Source organism: Ambystoma mexicanum, chromosome 2p, assembly GCF_040938575.1.
Source record: "Ambystoma mexicanum isolate Mex_15411 chromosome 2p, UKY_AmexF1_1, whole genome shotgun sequence".
Taxonomy (NCBI): Eukaryota; Metazoa; Chordata; class Amphibia; order Caudata; family Ambystomatidae; genus Ambystoma; species Ambystoma mexicanum.
The window spans coordinates 1,095,827,671-1,095,840,380 of record NC_090923.1 but is presented as its reverse complement, the minus strand read 5'-3'; the positions used below and the strand labels follow the sequence as shown (position 1 = coordinate 1,095,840,380).

Genomic DNA, 12,710 nt, shown 5'->3' with positions numbered 1-12,710 from the left:
GAAAGGAGTTAAAAAATAAAATAATAAATCGACTAAATGTGCTTCCAGGATGTATTCTCAAAGAAACCACTTAACAGTTAAGGCGACTCTGGGGGTAAGGGAACACCATGATATGTGACCCTAGAGGTAGTATATGGGGGTAAAGGGGGACTCCCCAGGGTTCCTTCATGTTGCCCTTGATCTGAAGAGCGCATTCCCAACCCCTCCAAGGTCCCATAAACACCAATCCCCATTGGTGTCATAAACCCCCATTTCAGGGTGCAGGGGGAACAAGGGACACCACAGTAGAAGGTCAGGAAGCAGAACCCTTTCTGGAAAGAATCCAAGACATACAATCAACTAATTCCCCAAACTATTGCAGAATAGGAACTTTTGAGACCATACCTCCCACAATGTATTGCTCACTCAGGCTCAAACCGTGTAATGGATCAGGCATTTCCCTTACTTTTCATTTTCTTAAAGGGGAAAAATGAGACAAGGAACCCAACTGCTCTCCCTTTTCGAAAACTAACACCCACAATGGGGTGCAGAATATCCGCCCTGCACTCAGTAGTAGGGCTGGTCCCCAGAAAACAAAAAAGGCTCCAGGGACTAGAAATGGCTCCTGCTTGGCACTAGAAATGCCTTCTGCTTAGAACCTATTACATCTGTTCAAAACCATCACTAGTCTCATTAATTAAGGTGTATGTCAGCCTACTGCAGTTGCATTACTTAGAACCTATTAATTACAGAAAGGAAGAAAAGACAGCCCACAATCATTCATACATTAGGTCAGGAAACAATGATGAGACTGAGGACCAATCAGGAGCGGGAAACACAGGAAGACACTGGTCACCCGTACCAGTCATTCCATTACCCACTGTATAAAAGAGGCTCTTTCCACATATACGTTGCGGGACGTTCTGAGACTGTAGAGCATACTGGCGAAGAGCAGGAGGGTGGGGCAGAAGAAGGGATCCTGAACAAGGCAGCATGTCAGAAGGGAAAGATCAGGGAGGAGGAAAAAAACCTTGTGAAGGTGAGGTGGCTGCGGCAGAAAGGATTGACAGCTTGGCAAGGAGAGGTTAACAACTTAAGAAGGACAGGAGATTAGGTTGAAGTTGAGTGGGAAAAGGAGGCCGATGGAGAAGGAAAGTGGGACAGAGAGAACTCCTAGAAAGGCCAAAAGCTGGGGAGAATGGGCAACGGCAAAACGTGGTGGACAACGAAACTCATAAATAATACCCGGAAGTCGCCAAAACAAGATGGTCGGTAAGCAGAAGGGGCGTAGGGAGTGAAACGCAGCGTCAGTGGGACTTAAGCTCAGGAGAAACAGAGGTATGGGGACCGAGTTATGGCCTTGGGGTTAGACTGTCAGGGGCCAACCCTACAGGCGCTAAGAAAGAAGAGTGAAGTTAGACGGAAACCACAAGAATCTGCATCCAGTGGAATCAGCAAGTTAATCAAGGTAACTAAACAACCTTGCTAACCCAAAGAGAGAAAATGAACTGACACCCAAGAGTGCAGCTTGCCTTGAAGTTTGGAACAAGCAGCTCTCTGACCCAAAAGCTCCCTGAATTGGAGGTGGTTTGTATGGTAAAGTTGGGTACAGCTATGAAACAAGTGGCATACGAGAGCGCAAACAGCCCTTGAGGTCCAACGTCCACAAGTAACTGGCATCGGACACTTAACAGAAACACGCCACATTCTCAAGAAATCAAGGAGCAGAAGTGCAAACCCAGAAACAGAGTGAATCTATCATCAAGATTGCCTCCTGATATGATCATTAGTTGAACCTTTATTTTTACTTTAACCTAAGTTGATGGCACCACGCTAGAGCCCGGTGAACCCCACTTTGTAGTCAACATTTACTATTACCTTCACTCTGTTTTGGGAGATTTAGCCAGGATTAGTTATCCTTTTTGCGAACCGTTCTTGTGTTTCAGGAAAACAAAATGTATTATCTGAATCAAAACATGAGCCTCAAGATTGCTATTTTTCCCTCTCACAAGGACTAAAAGAACAATCTTCCCAAGAATTTGTATTGTAAAATTGTGGGAAACTTCAATACATACATATATATATATGTAAACTGTATTTTCTGTATGCATTTGTTCATGTCCCCAAAAATATTTCACATATTCCGAACTAGCAGTGGTAGGTATGGTAACCTCTCAAATTGTGGCTTTGTGAAAACTTTACAACATGAGCTTGAACTTAACAGGAATATCCTATGGGGATCAAAATTGCTACGAGCTATTTAGCTCCTGTTGGCAACCAGGTAAACCCTGCTCAGCTTGACATCAACAGCTAGCTACTTTTGACTCCTACAGCCAACTGATTCCATGATTCCATACCTATGTAACATTAACTTAATAACCTTTAATGGTCTCAACATGGAGCCCCAGATTGGTCAAGTTCAGCAGAAAGGATAACACCTCTGGTGTTTCGCAAAGTATCCACATTCTTGTCCCTGCACCAGCTGCAGAATGTGTTTCAAGGGTAGCAGTACAAAGACTTCTCTGCTGGCCTTCTGCCCGAAAGCAAAATCTCCATTACGTCATCCGGGAGGTCCCAATCCCTGCACCTCAGCTTCTCAGAAACCATTTGTGATGGCTGAGTGTCTTGACCTCTGGATGGAGAACCCGACCCTCCTCTCACAAGAGAAGGTCCTCACTTTGTGGAAGACTTATTGGAGGGCAGATGGATATGTCTAGAAGGTCCGGGTACCACGTCCTCCTGGACCAATCCGGAGCAATTAGGATAATGGATTTGCTGAACTTTCTCAACCTCCTGATCACGTGAGGATGACAGGGACTGGAGGAAACGCGTACAAGAGTGGAAACACCCAGTCCACTATGAAGGTGCATCCTGGAGCTCCTCTTGGGGGAAATTCACTGGAGCAGTACAGTTCACACTTCCGGTTGATACTGGTCGCGAACAGATCCACTTGACGGGTTCCCCAAAGGAAGAAGATCTCTTGAAGGACTTCCTGAGCTAGCTCCCACTCGTGGGAGACTGTGCTCTGCCTGTTCAGAACATCCAAGGTTGTGTTCTCTCCTGCTAGGTGAACGCCAATAGAGAGATTCCTTCTTGTATTGCCCATAACCAGAGCTGCATTGCCTCTCTGCACAGCGATAGTGACCCTACACCTCCTCTTGTTGAGACAGTACATGGCCACTGTATTGTCTGTCATTATCAGGACATTCTTTCCCCGTACAGAAGGCAGAAAAGCCTTCAGCGCAAGTCTAATTGCTCTCAGCACCAAAAGATTGATGTGTAGTTTGGACTCTGATGGAGACCAACGGCTGCTGATTGTCAGATCGTTGGCGTGGACTGCTGTGAGGAATCACCCACGTAGACCTGGTGGCGAGACCGGGGTTCAGTTGAGCGCGTAGTCTAGCTGTAGAAATCTTCCTGACAATGCAACTCCCAATAGTACCAAAGGACTGTTTGGAAGGGGAATTGCCCGGAAGATTATGGTGAGTCGGAACACAGCCGCCTAGACAGAGAACAGTGTCAGGAGTTGGGTTCACGAATCAAACAAGAGCAAACAATAACTGAGCAAACCAAAGTACTCACGTAGTGGGATACCTCTGGGCAATGATAGCAAGTCAGACAGAGCGGAAGGCCAGAGATATCCAGGAAACCAGTCTTGGTGCTTGTCCGTGAAAATGTTCCAGCAGTGGAAGTAGAAACCCAGAAGAAATACGAAGTCCGTCCGAGGAGCGTGGTTCCAAAATAGAGACAATCCAACCTAAACCTGTACCCGCCGGCACGCGGACGCCTGTAGGGAAATGGAAGTCCGTGACAAGTTCCCAAAGTGAATGTGTTCCTTGTGACAAGTTCCCAAAGTGAAAAGAGTTCCTTTCTGGATGAAGAGGACAGTTTGTGCTCGCGAAAGGTCCTGGGAAAAAACAGATGATTGATTCTGTGTAACAGGACGTGCAGGAAGTGAGTTCCGAGGCCACAAGACAGAAAAACGTAAGGCAAGAGCAATGGTCATTCGATCCGAAGTCAAGGAACACAAAGTATCAAGTACGAGGCAAGGGGTGTCCAATATCAATCCGTAGGGCAAAAACAAGGTCGTGGTTCAAGGCAAGAGGTAACAACAAGAAGAGAGCTCCAATGACAAAATTCAGAAGCAGCGTTCTACGGTCAGGGCGGAGATTTATACAGAGTCACGTGACCGCAAGGGGAACGTTGCACACGCCGTAGTCGTGCACGTACGTGCTCAGGCAATCAGCGTTTCCAAGGCAACCCGCAGCGTTGTCGGAGGGTTTGGAAACGTGAGGAGATCTCTGGGATTCGGGACTTGCATGTTTGGCATAACGTTTGGCGGTACGGGGAGCTAGTTTCCTGACAACTACCCACCCCACGAGAGAGGCGTCCGTCAGTACGGTCATCTCCAGCCATGGTTGCCAAAAAGGTTCTCCCTTCAGAATATTGTCCTTGCACAGCCCACCACAGGTGATCCTGTGCAACCCTGCTTGGAACCTGAAGTAGGTCCGACATGTTGCCTGGAAACTGAGAATATTGTGTCCTGAGCGCCCATTGAAGGGAACTCATCTGAAGGGCGAGCCTCTGCCACCAGGAAAATGCAGGATGCCATGAGACCGAGCAACCTAAAAAAAAATCTAAGGCTGGGAGACCCTGGGCTCTCTGAAATTTGGTGACCATCTGCAGATGGTCTTGAGCCCTCACCTCGGGTTGCAAGGTCTTTCTCCCAAGGATGCATCCAATACAGCCACGATGAATTGGAGCTTTTGAGATGGTACCATGTGGGACTTGAGGGAGAATCCCAGTCTGTGGAGGGAGTGGTAGGTGACGATGAGATGATCCAGGACTTGTTCGGGAGAATGCGCCCTGAACAGTCAATCGTCCAGGTAAGGCTAGATGCAAATCGCCCCTCTCCTGAGACTCGCTGCCACAGCCGCCATCAACTTGGTGAAAACCCTCGGGTGGAGGTCAGCCTGAACGGCAGAACTCGAAACTGATGAGACGCGCCAAGAGCTGTGCTTGAGATGGATTGGTACATGAAAATAAGCACCTTGAAGGTCCAATGACACCATCCAATCCTGGAGTTGGAGGGCCTGAAGGATCTGAGAAAGTGTGACCATCTTGAATTTGTCCTTCCTGAGGAACTTGTTCAAGTATCTCAAGTCCAAGATGGGTCTCAGTCCTCCGTCCTTCTTGGGGATTAGGAAATATAGAGAATACTATCCTTGGTTCCTCTCCGTTACAGGTACTGGATCCATAGCACCTTTCTCTAGCAGGGTCAAAATGTCCTGCACAAGGAACGGATCTTGAACCCTCAAAGAATGGCTCCCCGGTGTGGATGGTTCTGAGGTCTCCGAACGAAGGGGAGGCAGTAACCTTGGGCTATGCTTTGTAGTTGCCAATCATCCAAAGTAATGACTTGCAATTCTTCCAGATGCTGAGACAGTCTGCCTCCCACTGGGGTGTCGTAAGTCAAGAACTCAGAGGTTTTGCGGCGACTGAAGCAGTGGATGTTGTTGTCTACCACGAGGGAATCTTCTTTGGCCTCTTTGACTAGCCATTCCACTTGCTCTTCCAACTGAGGAGTAGTAGCAAAAGGATCTACCCATCAAAGACGTTCCACTGGAGTGAAATGGCTGAGGTTGCCCAATATCGGCATCCAGAAACTTGGCTGACGCCTTCGAGGTCTGCAGCTTCTCAAGGCTTTCGTCAGCCTTGCTGCCAAAAAGATGAGACCCATCAAAAAGCATGTTAAGGAGTCCAGACTGCACATACGGTGCAAATCCAGACTTCCTCAACCATGCAAACATGTGTACTACTGTGCTTGCTGCAATGGCTCTGCTGACACTGTCAGCAGAATCCAAACCTGACGAAGAGACTCGCACATGGCCTACTTGGCAACCTTTACAATGGCCAAGAAACTGTCTCTTTCCTCCCCTTTGGGAATATGCTCAGCTGCCATAGAAATGCAGCCCCGTAGAGGGCAAACTTTGCTAGGGCACATGGGGAGTTGGCTGATTTAAGAGCCATGCTCCCAGCAGAAAAGACTTTCCTTGACCAGGCACCTACCCTTTTATCATCCTGATCCGGTGGGATGGTCGGATAAGCAGTCTGTTTTAAGGCACCATCAGACTTTTGGGGTAGGGTGTCGACAAGTAGCTGGGGTCACTACTTCCTTGTCAGGTTCTTATTTACTGCTGGACTTGACTCTGGTGCTTCCCAATTGGCACTTACTCTCTTCTGAAGAGCAATATGTAAAGGTAAGATAGGATCACTTTGACAGGATAACCGTGAGGTCATCCCGTTTGAATGGGAGGGCAGGTCTGCTCCATCCCAGATAATCCACTACATTGGTCATCAAATGCCTATATGAGGCATCCGCGTGCTCAACTTTCTCAGACTTTCCAAATTCCAATTCCGGTGAAATGTCCACTCCACTGGTTGTCTGTACATTTTCATGTAGCTCTTTCAATCTGGATTCTTCTGATATGAAACTATCGGGGACATTTCGTGTGCCATACTGCAAACCAAAAGGCACAACATCCTCATCAGACGGCTCATGGTCCTCATAAATGGAGGTCAGAGATTTAAAGAAATCCTTCCTTGGTAAAGGAATTAAAGGTTTTCTGCATCTCGGGTAAATGCTAAGGCTTCGAAGGTTTCGAGCCAGATGCCCATGATGTCTTCGATGTAGAGGTTTTCGACATTGATTGCACCGAAGGCTTCATTGGCATTGATGGTGCCGCTGGCGTCAACGAACACGACTTGTCTTTTGACTTATGGCTTGAAGGATCCCTCGATGATTTTTCCTCGACGGCTCTTGATGCGAATCTGGCCTTTGCCCCGGGCTCGAGGGCGGGCAGGATTTGGCTCAAGCCCTTCCCTTACCGGCTTCAGAAGGCGCGGTAGAAGCATGGCCTGCTTGCTTCGAGGGTTTCTGGCTCTCAAATATTTTAAGCATTTCCTGCCTGAATGATTCCCTTCCGCTGGAGTGGAGGCCTTAATGGGACAGGATATCGTCCTCAGAGGTGAAGAGTCGGACGAGGACATCGAAGTACGCAATTTGTGATGCCTCTTCAACTTCTTCGACGACGTGAGGTGGGAGCCAATCCGTGACCTGGACCTTTTTGTCTTCTTTCATCGAGGAGGGTCCCCTCTCGCTTCGTCAGAAGAAGGCTTTTTCGATGGGGTAGTCAAAGGGGATTTCTTAGGGAACCTACCTACCGCCAAATTCCCCTCATGCTCCATCAGAGCTTTCCCCATCATCGATTGGCCCTTTGAACAGGCCAACGTCTTGCGCTCCACACTGAGACACCACAAGCATACTCTATGCGGATCAGTCAGCGGCATCTTCGCATCGCAGTCTTGACACTTTTAAAACCCGGTTTTTGGGGTAGTCGGTGTCGAAGACGATATTTTCTGATATTTCTCAAGGAAAGCGCGCTGTAGTTCTCAAAGCGTAAGCTTACTCGGAAAAACGGAATTGAAGCCAACAGGCACTGCACGTGCTATATATGCCTTTGTAACACTTGTGTACACTGGTGTACGAGCGCGATACAAATAAAATATCATATCATCATATCTTTCATAATGACATCCTCGAGCCGGAGGCCCTCGAGGGACATCGAGTCCACTGCATCAATGCACAGCGCCCTCGGACGAAAATTATTTCCTAAGCAGCTGAAGCTGGATATTGGAGACATCAAAGATGAGGAATATGTGGGAGGACACAATCCATTAGAAAGAATATTTTGTATTTTGCCAATTGTAGAGTATTAAGTCGAAATCTGAACACAAAAACAAAAGTCTGAGAAATGTGCACAAGGAAATGTGACTAGTAGGTTGCCAATTACCCCAGTTTCTAACTTCCAATGCACAATATCTATTAATTTTGTATTTAAGTAGTCTCTCTTGGTTATCAGTCCATCTCCCAGAACCTTGATTTAAGAAATGTGGGTTACTAATAAAGTCGTGGGTACCAGTACCCAAACGGAGCAGTACTTTATCACAATTATCCGATAACTCTTTTAGCATCTGTAATGATGAGGCAGGAAGGCAGGGATGAAGAAAATTAAAATCCTTTACTCAGGTGAAAGAGAGAAAATAAAAACTAGTTCAGTCTTCTTCGGTATGGATGAGTCTTCAAATTCCTCCTTTCAATCTTCATAGGCCCAGAGCCTCTCTGGTGTGACTCTTTCTCACTCGGCTCGAATGTTCTGAAAGAGCGTGGAAGAAACACACACAGTCCTTTGTTACTTTCACTCTTATATAGGGATAAAACACTAATCAACCAATCAGAGGCATCTTTGTTGTCACGTCTAGAAATATTCCCCAAAGCCCCGCCCCCTTTCTCTCTGGTTGAGGGTTGCTCCGCTACACTCTCCCATGTCCCTCCTGTCTGGTTCTGACTGTTGCTGGGAAAAACTTCATGTGAGTGTAGTAAGTAACACGCCCGGGGAGCGGGTATTATTGCTGCCTCATGGTCGGGGTCCGTGCTATCCGACCAACCCCAAGTCCGTGTAGCCGTATTGGGTGTGTTGTGTTTCTCATCGGTTTCATCCAACATGTTGTATAAGTGTGATCCGCGGTCGGATTCCGCACCACGGCCGCCGTTTGGTTCCTGGTCAAGTTCTGACATGCGGTCACTTTCTGAATCGCGGACGCTGTTCCTTCCCGAGTCTCGGCCAGGGTTGCATGTCTGCTGGTCTTGTTCAAGCAATTTACGACCGCATTTGGGTACTGACTCGTGACTGCTCTCGTTAACCGGCTGCCGGTTGTTGTGAGCTAGAGGTCCTTCCTCTTCACAGCATCTTGTTACCAAATGTCACTATTGTTGGAATCAAGATCTTATGATAAAGTGTGAACATCTTTCAATGAACACAGTGTTTTAAAGAGTTAATGACAAGTCCATATCCATTGGTCGAGATTGGAACACAAGGGTAATGCAAGGGCCTTCCTCCATAGGGTGCCCAGCAGCCTAGGACAGTGGGTCCAATCAGACAGATTCCAGACTTCTAAACCATAGGTAATGCAAGATATTACCTTAATAATTTTAACAAAGGCAGAATTTAAAAGTGACAGAATCTTAACAAGAGACTCCTAAATTGCGCTGCTAATAAGAGTATGTTTTTCCTTAAAAGAGAAAAGTGTAAGGATACATTTGGCTTGCTGTAGATCTGAAATCCTAAATAGGTGCTGTGGTTTAACTGTTGTGTTGTGTTCCCGTGAAGTGCCCAGTTAAACACAGCTGATTTCCATGAACTTGAAAAATGTATGATCTTAGTCTTGAATATGTTTAACTCAAGCTCATTTTCCAATAAGTAAGTGTGTAGGGAGGAAAGCCCACCCTTTAAGCCATGACGATTCGAGGGAATTTGTCCCTTCTCCCCAAGGGAGCCCCCTTGCCGTGAGGCTGCGGAGATGAGCCCACTCTGCAACACCTTCCCTAGGGGTCGAGGCAAGTGGGACCTCACCAGGAGAGACTCCTCAGGGGACAAGGACTCCCGTCCATGTGAGGTACTCCCTTAAAGCAGAGCACAGTATGGCCTACATGGCATGCTCTCAAATAGCAGAAACTCCTAAACATCATAAATGACGAAGAAAATCTTCAGAAATGCAATGATCTTATAGGAAAAGGATATGTTCCTTTAAATCACCTATCCACTGGGACATGGACGTTCATCAATGTAACCCCAATGAGCCAGAGGGAGTGAATAAAACACAGACATCAACCAGTGGAAACCCTGAGCTGCGCGACAATCAGGAAATCAGGAAACCTCCGAGATACAAACTTGCTTAAGATTGTCAGATGAGAAGATGAGAAGCCAGAGCTACGGCAAACCTGAAGCCTGAGAAACCAGCAGGGCAGGAGCCCGCAAATAGGTGGTGGCGAGACCACGGAAGAGGATCTGTGGTTGACCACAGGTCTGCAGATACAACAGAAAACATGGAACCAAAGGCTGTCTGGTTACTCATCCAAGCACTGGGACAGCCCAAAGAGATGAGAAACCACGAAGAGAGGCAGCAAGAAAGTAGACACCCACGAAGGGAACGTGTCGGCTGTCCAGGATGAACAAGACAGATGCCGAGCAACCAGACACCAGAAGCTTTTCTGCTTGAAAACCGAAGGTAACCAGGATGACGGAAGTTACAGGAGGCTTCAGAGAGGGAATCATTATACTGTACAGCCACCTCGTCTCAGTAATAATTATGAGACAAATGTAATGCTGAAGCAAGCAAACATAGAAAGTGATAATATGAAAAGTTAATTAAAGAAAGACCAGAAGCAGTGAACATACTATTTTGGGAAAAGGGGAAAATAATACAGCAGATACAAGGTCAAATAGACAAAAGTGAACTGAACTATCATTGTACAGGTGGGATAGCACACCCGAACAACAAGTGTATCCAGAGATACGTTGAGAATCACAACCAAGAGTATGAAACTTGTAAGAAAACCCTTACGGGGATTTCCATAGGAGGAGGAAAAGTCCCAGAGACTGACCCAAGAAATCACGACAAGCTATTTAAGGAACCTGTACTAATCCAGACTGTATAGACGGATACTAGAAATATCGTAAGGAGAAGGGAGCCATTCTCCCATCCCAAGTTAGTTTATATATAGTGGTAGGTTCAAATAGTATGGTTTTTACAGTGGACTTCTTTATTCTGCACCCTCATACTGGGCGGACGAGCACCTTAATTAGTCAGATAGGTAGGGACCATGCAGAAATATAGGGAAAGTTAGGTCTTATTATTCTTACTTTAAGAAAATATAAAATATTGTGGACCATGTCCTCTAAGAGTCTGTGTCCTTCTTCTGACTCGAGACAAAGCCCACAGGAGTGTGATCAAATAACATAATATTGTCAGCATAGGGCAAGTCACTATATGCGTTGGTTTCCAATGTTTGGCGGAAGTTAGCGAGTTGCCATAAAAGTTGATTTCAAATCAGAGATATAGACATTAATAAGACAGTGTGCAAGCATGTAACCTTCTTTTACACCTCGAGAAGTCGAATTTATTTTTAGCAGGTTACCTAGTTGGACTTGTTGGTATGAACTTAAACGACAACGTACAGAAGACCTTCAGAAAGTCCCAACGCTGCTAACTTGTTCCACAATCTACACCGATTTACATAATCAATGCTGCAGTAGAGTCAATACTTGCTACAAATAGATAGAGAATTCTTGATCCAAGCTTAATTCTGTAGCAGGCTCAAATATAACCATTCAGTTGGGTTCCTACAGATTTTCTAAATACACATCTGGAAACATTCCAGTCTGCCCGACGATGCAACCCACGGTCAAGGTCTTTTCAAGTTAGAGAAGCGAAGATCTTGCTGCAAGCATTCAGGAATGCTATGGGTCATGTGATGAATCTAGGGAGTTTGTCCCTTCTGCCCAGGGGGAGCCCCCCATGTGAGGATAGGGAGGTGAGCCCACTCCACAATAACCTCCCTAGGGGTAGAGTGGGACCTTGCTGGGACAGAATCCCCCTTAAGGGATAAGGACTCAGGTTCTTTAAGGAACTCCCCAACTCCTCCCTATGATGACATACATGGGACTGCCTGAAATGCTTAACAGCCATAAGAACCAGGAGTGGACTGAAGACAACATTAACATGTATCACAAGAGTCCAGAAAAAAAGCTGTCACTTTAAGGACAAACCTCAACTTCACTGCGACAAGGACGTTTAAGGAGGGGAAGGCATGTTGGGAAGGAAGAGAGAGACAGAGAATCGTATAACAGCAGGAGAGGGCCCCCTGACAGCGTAACCCAAGTGGGAGGTGAAGCCAGCAAGAGCCACAGAGCCTGAGAAACTCAGGAACATTCAAAGTTAGAGGATCAGGCGCTGGGAAGACAGCATACTGAACTGCTGGTAAACCAAGGGTCTGAGGACCCGACAACAGTTGGTGGTGTGATCTGTACCAACTACGCTGACACCAATGCACAGACATATCCATAATGGCACGGTGCCCAGGAGGGATGCCGGACCATAACATGAAAGCGAAGCAAGCACGGGCGAAGAGATGCCAATGGAGAAAACGGAGAAAGAAGGAAGCAAGAGAAAAGGTTCTGAGCGACGGCAGCCCCGGACAAATTCCCCCATGAAGTGAGAGGTAACAGGGAAAATGGGAGGACTGGGAAGTCAACATGGAATAGTTATACAAGTGGAGAAACTCGTCCCAGTCGGTAATTAGAAGGTGACAACCCATTTCCCTTTTTAAAGAACCAAGACATTGGAAAAGTATGGATAGATAGAATCTACTTAAATAAGGTAGTAAGAGTTTCCGCCCACAGCCAAGGACAACTTTTCATAACACAGTTAGGCACCCTTTCGGGAGTTCTTCAATTTTAAAATAAGAGAGGCAATGTCCTCTTGTTCAAAGGACAATGACCAGCAGGAAGTCAAAAGAACAAATTGATTCAAGTGTGTAATCTTTGGTCAAGCTACAACAGGAAAAATGTGTAAACCAGGCATCTTCAGTGAACAGATTTAGCTGCAAGCATTGCTGATTTCCTATTTCCATATTGGTCAAGCCCCAAAAGTCTGCAGATTTCTTAGAGAGGAGTACATGCAGTATAAGCGGATCATATTAAACAAAAAGTATTTTTACCCATTGAGACAATTTTTGCAGTGTTGTTTTAGGTAAGGGATTTCTGTTCTGAAGCAGAAGGTATTAGGGCAAGAATTCTTGAGCCTCCTAATCGTGGCACAAAGTTATTTTT

At 46.3% G+C, this 12,710-nt stretch overlaps 1 protein-coding gene across 2 annotated transcripts in view; it reads right to left on the bottom strand.

The window, feature by feature from the left end:
• Positions 1-12,710, bottom strand: part of SNX15 (sorting nexin 15) — a 563,181-nt gene that overhangs the window by 362,451 nt on the left and 188,020 nt on the right. The gene's annotated exons all lie outside the window — the stretch shown is intronic.